The sequence below is a fragment of the Rhinatrema bivittatum genome, chromosome 6 (genome assembly GCF_901001135.1).
Source record: "Rhinatrema bivittatum chromosome 6, aRhiBiv1.1, whole genome shotgun sequence".
Classification (NCBI taxonomy): Eukaryota; Metazoa; Chordata; class Amphibia; order Gymnophiona; family Rhinatrematidae; genus Rhinatrema; species Rhinatrema bivittatum.
Window position 1 is genome coordinate 4993155 of NC_042620.1, and position 8950 is coordinate 5002104.

Sequence of the window (8950 nt, forward strand, 5' to 3'; positions counted from 1 at the left end):
AGGTAATTAGCTGCAGAGATACAAGGGTACTTTTAAGGCTGCACATAAACTCATTTTTAACTATAAGATAACCTACATAAATTGTGTTTGAAAATCAGTTCGATATGCAGTTCTCTGTGTGTAAGATTAGCTGTTTCAAAATGATTGTGTTAGTTAGTGTCACAGAGTGACCCCGGTGTCCCCCTTTTTGTGTATGCCTGGTCCACCTTAAGTCCCACAGAGGGAGAGAGCTCTGTGGGTGGAACCCTGCAGGAAAGGGGAGAGTCCACAGGACCAGCTGGGACATGATAAGAGCGGGAGCCCATTTGGGTTCATGAGGAGGAAAACCAAATCCCAGGGAGTGGGAAGTGAACTGCAAAGGTAGGCAGTCGTTCTATTGTGTCCTGTACATGGTCCAGAGTGAAGGCAGTCGTTCTTTTGTGTCCTGTACACTGTTCAGAGTGAAGGCAGTCGTTCTTTTGTGTCCTGTACACTGTTCAGAGTGAAGGCAGTCATTCTATTGTGTCCTGTACACTGTCCAGAGTGAAGGCAGTCGTTCTCTTGTGTCCAGTACACTGTCCAGAGTGAAGGCAGTCGTTCTCTTGTGTCCAGTACACTGTCCAGAGTGAAGGCAGTCGTTCTTTTGTGTCCTGTACACTGTTCAGAGTGAAGGCAGTCGTTCTTTTGTGTCCTGTACACTGTTCAGAGTGAAGGCAGCCGTTCTATTGTGTCCTGTACACTGTTCAGAGTGAAGGCAGTCGTTCTTTTGTGTCCTGTACACTGTTCAGAGTGAAGGCAGTCGTTCTATTGTGTCCTGTACACTGTCCAGAGTGAAGGCAGTCGTTCTCTTGTGTCCAGTACACTGTCCAGAGTGAAGGCAGTCGTTCTTTTGTGTCCTGTACACTGTTCAGAGTGAAGGCAGTCGTTCTTTTGTGTCCTGTACACTGTTCAGAGTGAAGGCAGCCGTTCTATTGTGTCCAGTACACTGTCCAGAGTGAAGGCAGCCGTTCTATTGTGTCCAGTACACTGTCCAGAGTGAAGGCAGTCGTTCTATTGTGTGCTGTACACTGTCCAGAGTGAAGGCAGTCGTTCTTTTGTGTCCTGTACACGGTCCAGAGTGAAGGCAGTCGTTCTATTGTGTCCAGTACACTGTCCAGAGTGAAAGCAGTCGTTCTTTTGTGTCCTGTACACGGTCCAGAGTGAAGGCACTCGTTCTATTGTGTCCTGTACACGGTCCAGAGTGAAGGCAGTCGTTCTATTGTGTGCTGTACAAGGTCCAGAGTGAAGGCAGTCATTCTTTTGTGTCCAGTACACTGTTCAGAGTGAAGGCAGTCATTCTTTTGTGTCCTGTACAATGTCCAGAGTGAAGGCAGCCGTTCTATTGTGTCCTCTACACTGTCCAGAGTGAAGGCAGTCGTTCTATTGTGTCCTCTACACTGTCCAGAGTGAAGGCAGTCGTTCTATTGTGTCCTCTACACTGTCCAGAGTGAAGGCAGTCGTTCTATTGTGTCCAGTACACTGTCCAGAGTGAAGGCAGTCATTCTTTTGTGTCCTGTACACTGTCCAGAGTGAAGGCAGTCATTCTTTTGTGTCCAGTACACTGTTCAGAGTGAAGGCAGTCATTCTTTTGTGTCCTGTACAATGTCCAGAGTGAAGGCAGCCATTCTATTGTGTCCTCTACACTGTCCAGAGTGAAGGCAGTCATTCTTTTGTGTCCTGTACAATGTCCAGAGTGAAGGCAGCCATTCTATTGTGTCCTCTACACTGTCCAGAGTGAAGGCAGTCGTTCTATTGTGTCCTCTACACTGTCCAGAGTGAAGGCAGTCGTTCTATTGTGTCCAGTACACTGTCCAGAGTGAAGGCAGTCGTTCCATTGTGTCCTCTACACTGTCCAGAGTGAAGGCAGTCGTTCTATTGTGTCCTGTACACTGTTCAGAGTGAAGGCAGTCATTCTTTTGTGTCCAGTACACTGTTCAGAGTGAAGGCAGTCATTCTTTTGTGTCCTGTACAATGTCCAGAGTGAAGGCAGCCGTTCTATTGTGTCCTCTACACTGTCCAGAGTGAAGGCAGTCATTCTATTGTGTCCTCTACACTGTCCAGAGTGAAGGCAGTCGTTCTATTGTGTCCAGTACACTGTCCAGAGTGAAGGCAGTCGTTCTATTGTGTGCTGTACACTGTCCAGAGTGAAGGCAGTCGTTCTTTTGTGTCCTGTACGCGGTCCAGACTGAAGGCAGTCGTTCTTTTGTGTCCTGTACACGGTCCACACTGAAGGCAATCGTTCTTTTGTGTCCTGTACACGGTCCAGAGTGAAGGCAGTCATTCTCTTGTGTCCTGTACGCGGTCCAGAGTGAAGGCAGTCATTCTTTTGTGTCCTGTACATGGTCCAGAGTGAAGGCAGCCGTTCTCTTGTGTCCTGTACACGGTCCAGACTGAAGGCAGTCGTTCTCTTGTGTCCTGTATGCGGTCCAGAGTGAAGGCAGTCATTCTTTTGTGTCCTGAACATGGTCCAGAGTGAAATGAGATTCAGAGAGGGATGGGATACCGTGGCAGGGGGTAGATCAAGGTGAACTGCATGGGGATAAGGATGGGGTGAGATGAGGGCAGATGATACAGGGCAGGTATGAGAAAACTTTCTTTTTTCTACCAGGGCCACATTTCAGGTTCCTGTTTGCATTAGGGGTCAGGGGGCAGGAGGTCCTCCATGGAGATCCTAGTACAGATTTTCTGTGGTCTCTTTCAAAGAAATGTTTTAACGCTGAAACAGGCGCTGTCTGGAGCGAGAAGCACTGTAGGTAAGAGCTACCTTAGTATTCCACCATTCTCTCCTCTTTCATGCCAGGAGCCCCATTACAGAGCTGCACCCTCACTCTCTGGTACAGGTCTGTGAGTTTGTTCAGCACCCACCATGATGTGGGTAGGAATTAGGTAGGATCTCTCTAGTTCCCTGCTAGTGCTCTCTCTAATACCCGCATTGTGCCAGAGCAGGCATGGCCAGTTATAAGCAATGGCAGTTCTCACAGCCTGACCTCTGTGTACCTGGAACTCTACACCGGGGCCTCCGTCAATGTCTACCCCCATTACAGAGAGCACCTAACACTGGGGCCTCCGTCAACATCTACCCCCATTACAGAGAGCACCTAACACTGGGGCCTCCGTCAACGTCTACCCCCATTACAGAGAGCACCTAACACTGGGGTCTCCGTCAACGTCTACCCCCATTACAGCGAGCACCTAACCCTGGGGCCTCCGTCAACGTCTACCCCCATTACAGAGAGCACCTAACACTGGGGCCTCCGTCAACGTCTACTCCAATTACAGAGAGCACCTAACACTGGGGCCTCCGTCAACGTCTACCCCCATTACAGCGAGCACCTAACACTGGGGCCTCCGTCAACATCTACCCCCATTACAGCGAGCACCTAACACTGGGGCCTCCGTCAACATCTACCCCCATTACAGCGAGCACCTAACACTGGGGCCTCCGTCAACATCTACCCCCATTACAGCGAGCACCTAACACTGGGGTCTCCGTCAACGTCTACCCCAATTACAGCGAGCACCTAACACTGGGGTCTCCGTCAATGTCTACCCCCATTACAGCAAGCAAAGACTCCGCCCTGCACCTAACACTGGGGCCTCCGTCAACATCTACCCCATTACAGAGAGCACCTAACACTGGGGCCTCCATCAACATCTACCCCCATTACAGAGAGCACCTAACACTGGGGCCTCCATCAACATCTACCCCTATTACAGCGAGCACCTAACACTGGGGCCTCCGTCAATGTCTACCCCCATTACAGAGAGCACCTAACACTGGGGCCTCCATCAACATCTACCCCAATTACAGCGAGCACCTAACACTGGGGTCTCCGTCAACGTCTACCCCCATTACAGAGAGCACCTAACACTGGGGTCTCCGTCAACGTCTACCCCCATTACAGCAAGCAAAGACTCCGCCCTGCACCTAACACTGGGGCCTCCGTCAACATCTACCCCCATTACAGAGAGCACCTAACACTGGGGCCTCCGTCAACATCTACCCCCATTACAGAGAGCACCTAACACTGGGGCCTCCGTCAACATCTACCCCCATTACAGAGAGCACCTAACACTGGGGCCTCTGTCAACATCTACCCCCATTACAGCGAGCACCTAACACTGGGGCCTCCGTCAACATCTACCCCCATTACAGAGAGCACCTAACACTGGGGCCTCCGTCAACATCTACCCCCATTACAGAGAGCACCTAACACTGGGGCCTCTGTCAACATCTACCCCCATTACAGAGAGCACCTAACACTGGGGCCTCCGTCAATGTCTACCCCATTACAGAGAGCACCTAACACTGGGGCCTCCGTCAACGTCTACCCCCATTACAGAGAGCACCTAACACTGAGGCCTCCATCAACGTCTACCCCCATTACAGAGAGCACCTAACACTGGGGCCTCCGTCAACGTCTACCCCCATTACAGAGAGCACCTAACACTGGGGCCTCCGTCAACGTCTACCCCCATTACAGAGAGCACCTAACACTGGGGCCTCCGTCAACGTCTACCCCCATTACAGAGAGCACCTAACACTGGGGCCTCCGTCAACGTCTACCCCCATTACAGAGAGCACCTAACACTGGGGCCTCCGTCAACGTCTACCCCCATTACAGCGAGCACCTAACACTGGGGCCTCCGTCAACGTCTACCCCCATTACAGCGAGCACCTAACACTGGGGCCTCCGTCAACGTCTACCCCCATTACAGCGAGCACCTAACACTGGGGCCTCCGTCAACGTCTACCCCCATTACAGCGAGCACCTAACATTGGAGCCGATGCAATAAGCTGTGCGGTAAAATGGGCACAAATGTTGAGCACCCATTTTTTTAGGGTGTCTCTTGGACACGCGATGGCATATTTTAATGAGCTGCCTCGTTAAAAGGGACGCGCCAGTGATAAATTGTGCATCTATGGCATTGGGTGCCCTGGAGACCCTGGCTGTGCTCGGGTTAGGAAAACAGATGCTCGTAAATTGAGCGTCCTTTTTCCTAACCTGACTGTTGTCAAGACTGTGTTTTTTAAATCACAATGCTTCCCTTGGTTCCTCTTACTTAGTATCAGGATGATATTAAGTTGGAGGAATCACAGAAAAGCAGTATTTTTTGCTTTTTTGTTCAGGCATTAAGACATGCCAGCTCTGGGGTTGGCGTCGCACGTGTCGGGCACACGATGATTTTTTTGATTCAGGGGTAATACCATGTAGATGAGGCTATCCCTTTATTGCACTGGGAGTTATTCTAGCACATCCAAAACGATCATCCAACCGCAGGTGAAGCTGTGAGCTAGGCTGAACGCATGGTATTGCATCGTCCTCTCTGTTTCCTACTGGGCTGCAGGGCTTCCTGCTCACCTTGCTGCCAGCTCCTTCCCTTGCTCCAGGCGGCACTTCTAGGAGCAGACACTCCTAGGCATGCTGGGAAGTGTAGTGCAGCGACAAGCTGGCTGGGTTTCCTGCCGAGCCTTGGACTGTGACTTGGACAGCCAGGCCAACATCTTCTCTAGCCCTGCTGGGACATGGAGGGATTGATATATTTTGCATCAGCAGGCTGGAAATGATGGAGATCTGGTGCAAGGTACGTGTGCCGCATTAGACAAGGTGTTGGGCTGGGTTTAGCATTGGGAAGGATGAGGTGAGATTGCATGGTACCGGACTGGATGGGGTGGAATGAGATTACCAGATGTTGAGCTGGACCTAGCACACCTCCCAATAGGGAAGAGCAAGCGATTCCTGCCAGGCACCGGGTCAATTTATGCCTCTGCATTTCAGAACATCCAGATGTGGCCCCTGAGGAAGGGAATTGCCACCACTGGGCTACAGCAATGTGAGAGGCCATTTCAGGAGCAGAGGTAAGTCACTGCGGCCTCTGGAACAGTGCAGAGAGGTTTTACCCACAGGTAGGCTGAGTCATTTTCAGACAGATGATTTATGCAGGTAAAGTGCTTTTCACATTGTTCTGAAAGTGTGTGTGTGTGTAGATTTGAAACTCATTCCCGGAACAGGTCTGACTGCATAGTTTTAAGCAGCTGAAAATCCAGTGAGTGCTCATTCAGCCAGCGTCCACTTCTGACTGCGCATTTTACGCCCAGACCCGGGCAGTTCCATCTGATTTCAGGACAGTAACGACCGCTGCTGGTCCTGGGATATTTGGGAAAGCTGCCGCCCTGGGGTGGGGAGGAGGGAGGGAATGCTAACCTGCTGATACTCTCAGGAGAAAGTTAACCACCGCTCTTAAAGTTTACTAATAAGTTAACTTTCTGAGGCAACATGCGGATCCCGGGCTTTACTGAAATCTACAGTGGGCTGTTTTAATAGGAATGAGCCGCCTTGCATGCATTTGTACGAGCTGCATCTTAAAATTCAATCAGCAGTGTTTTGTGCTCTTGCTGATGCTTGAGTGAGCATTGAAGGCGCGTTAACACATTAATGTTGCTTAGTAAATAAGCCCCGGGATTACAGTGTTCCAGAGATGCACTTTGTAACAGGATTAACACCCGGCACTGGGCAACACATTATTACCAAGTGGCCCCCTACCACTCCATGTCATCGTGTCCTCCCCACATCATGTGATCCTGTCTCATCCCTTCTCATCAATCCCCAAACCATATAATCCTATCCCACCCCTTCTCACCCATCTCTATGCCATGAGATCCTCTCCCATCCCACCTCGTACATCCTTGCACCATACAATCCTGTCCCACTCCACCTCACTCATTATCCCACCACCCACCTCACCCATCCCTATGCCATGAGATCCTCTCCCATCCCACCTTATATATCCTTGCACCATACAATCCTATCCCACTCCACCTCACTCATTATCCCATCACCCACCTCACCCATCCCATGTGATCTTATCCCACCCCATTCTCACCCATCCCTGTGCCATGAGATCTTGTCCCCATCTCACCCATCTCACCCGTCCCATACCATCCCACCTCACCTATCCCTATGCCATGAGAGCCTGTCCCCATCTCACCCATTCCATGTGATGCTATCCCAACCCTTCTCACCCATCCCTATACATGAGATCCTCTCCAATCTCACCTCATACATCCTTGCACCATGCAATCCTGTCCCACTCCACCTCACTCATTATTCCACCACCCACCTCACCCATCCCTATGCCATGAGATCCTCTCCAATCTCACCTCATACATCCTTGCACCATGCAATCCTGTCCCACTCCACCTCACTCATTATTCCACCACCCACCTCACCCATCCCTATGCCATGAGATCCTCTCCAATCTCACCTCATACATCCTTGCACCATGCAATCCTGTCCCACTCCACCTCACTCATTATCCCACCACCCACCTCACCCATCCCTATGCCATGAGATCCTCTCCAATCTCACCCATTCCATGTGATGCTATCCCACCCCTTCTCACCCATCCCTATGCCATGAGATCCTCTCCCATCCCACCTCATACATCCTTGCAATATTCAATCCTGTCCAACCCCTTCTCATCCACCCCCAGCCATGTGTTATTTATTTATTTATTTATCTGATTTATTTTCTGCTTTTTCTAGGCACTTCAAAGGGGATTACATTCAGGAAATGTGGGAATTTCTCTGTCCCCAAAGGGTTAGCAGCCTAGGCAATGAAGGGCACCCCAAGGGAGAACAATAATTTCAAAAAACATACATTAATGATCTTCCCAAACTATTGAAGAGATCTCAAAATAATCTGCACAGAGCAGCAATGATGTGACCGCACTGCGCTTCCTAGAAGGCGTGGGGTGACCTGCACAGAGCGGCAGTTACACCCCTGAACAGCAGTGATGTGACCGCACTGCGCTTCCTAGAAGGCGTGGGGTGACCTGCACAGAGCGGCAGTTACACCCATGAACAGCAGTGATGTGACCGCACTGCTCTTCCTAGAAGGCGTGGGGTGACCTGCACAGAGCGGCAGTTACACCCCTGAACAGCAGTGATGTGACCGCACTGCGCTTCCTAGAAGGCGTGGGGTGACCTGCACAGAGTGGCAGTTACACCCATGAACAGCAGTGATGTGACCGCACTGCGCTTCCTAGAAGGCGTGGGGTGACCTGCACAGAGCGGCAGTTACACCCATGAACAGCAGTGATGTGACCGCACTGCGCTTCCTAGAAGGCGTGGGGTGACCTGCACAGAGCGGCAGTTACACCCATGAACAGCAGTGATGTGACCGCACTGCGCTTCCTAGAAGGCGTGGGGTGACCTGCACAGAGCGGCAGTTACACCCCTGAACAGCAGTGATGTGACCGCACTGCGCTTCCTAGAAGGCGTGGGGTGACCTGCACAGAGCGGCAGTTACACCCCTGAACAGCAGTGATGTGACCGCACTGCGCTTCCTAGAAGGCGTGGGGTGACCTGCACAGAGCGGCAGTTACACCCCTGAACAGCAGTGATGTGACCGCACTGCGCTTCCTAGAAGGCGTGGGGTGACCTGCACAGAGCGGCAGTTACACCCCTGAACAGCAGTGATGTGACCGCACTGCGCTTCCTTGAAAGCATGTGATCTTATCCCACCCCTTCTCACCCATCCCACACCATGTATTCCTGTCCCTCACTCCTCCCCACATCATGAGATCTTGTCTTACCCATCCCCGTGCCATGAGAACCAGTCCCACATCACTTCACCCATCTCCACACCGTGTGATCGAGTCCCACCCTTTCTCACCTTATTTCAACGCCATTACATGGGAAAATGATTCTGTCGGATACTGACCCTCCCTCAGGGGCCACTGTAATAAGTTGCATTGAGCAGAGCTCACGGAGTTACCCGTAGCTGAGTACACAAGGAGTTTTGCAGACAATGAGGATACATTTCAAAACCACTTGTGCATGCTCCTATATGCATGTATATGGGTAATGTGCCAAGTTGCTACAGTATTTTATTACTTTATGATATGCACAGGTTATAAAATACAGGTA

At 51.0% G+C, this 8950-nt stretch overlaps 1 protein-coding gene across 2 annotated transcripts in view; it reads left to right on the forward strand.

The window, feature by feature from the left end:
- Positions 1-267: 267 nt before the first annotated feature.
- The window catches only part of LOC115093357 (tubulin alpha-1A chain-like), a 45371-nt gene continuing 36688 nt past the window's right edge, over positions 268-8950 (forward strand). The window contains exons 1-2 of one of the 2 annotated variants that reach the window (XM_029604992.1): positions 316-360; positions 5799-5878. The gene's annotated coding sequence lies outside the window, so the exon portion shown is untranslated. Of the gene's footprint in view, positions 361-5798; positions 5879-8950 lie in introns of both variants that reach the window. The other variant, XM_029604991.1, reaches the window with a different exon arrangement.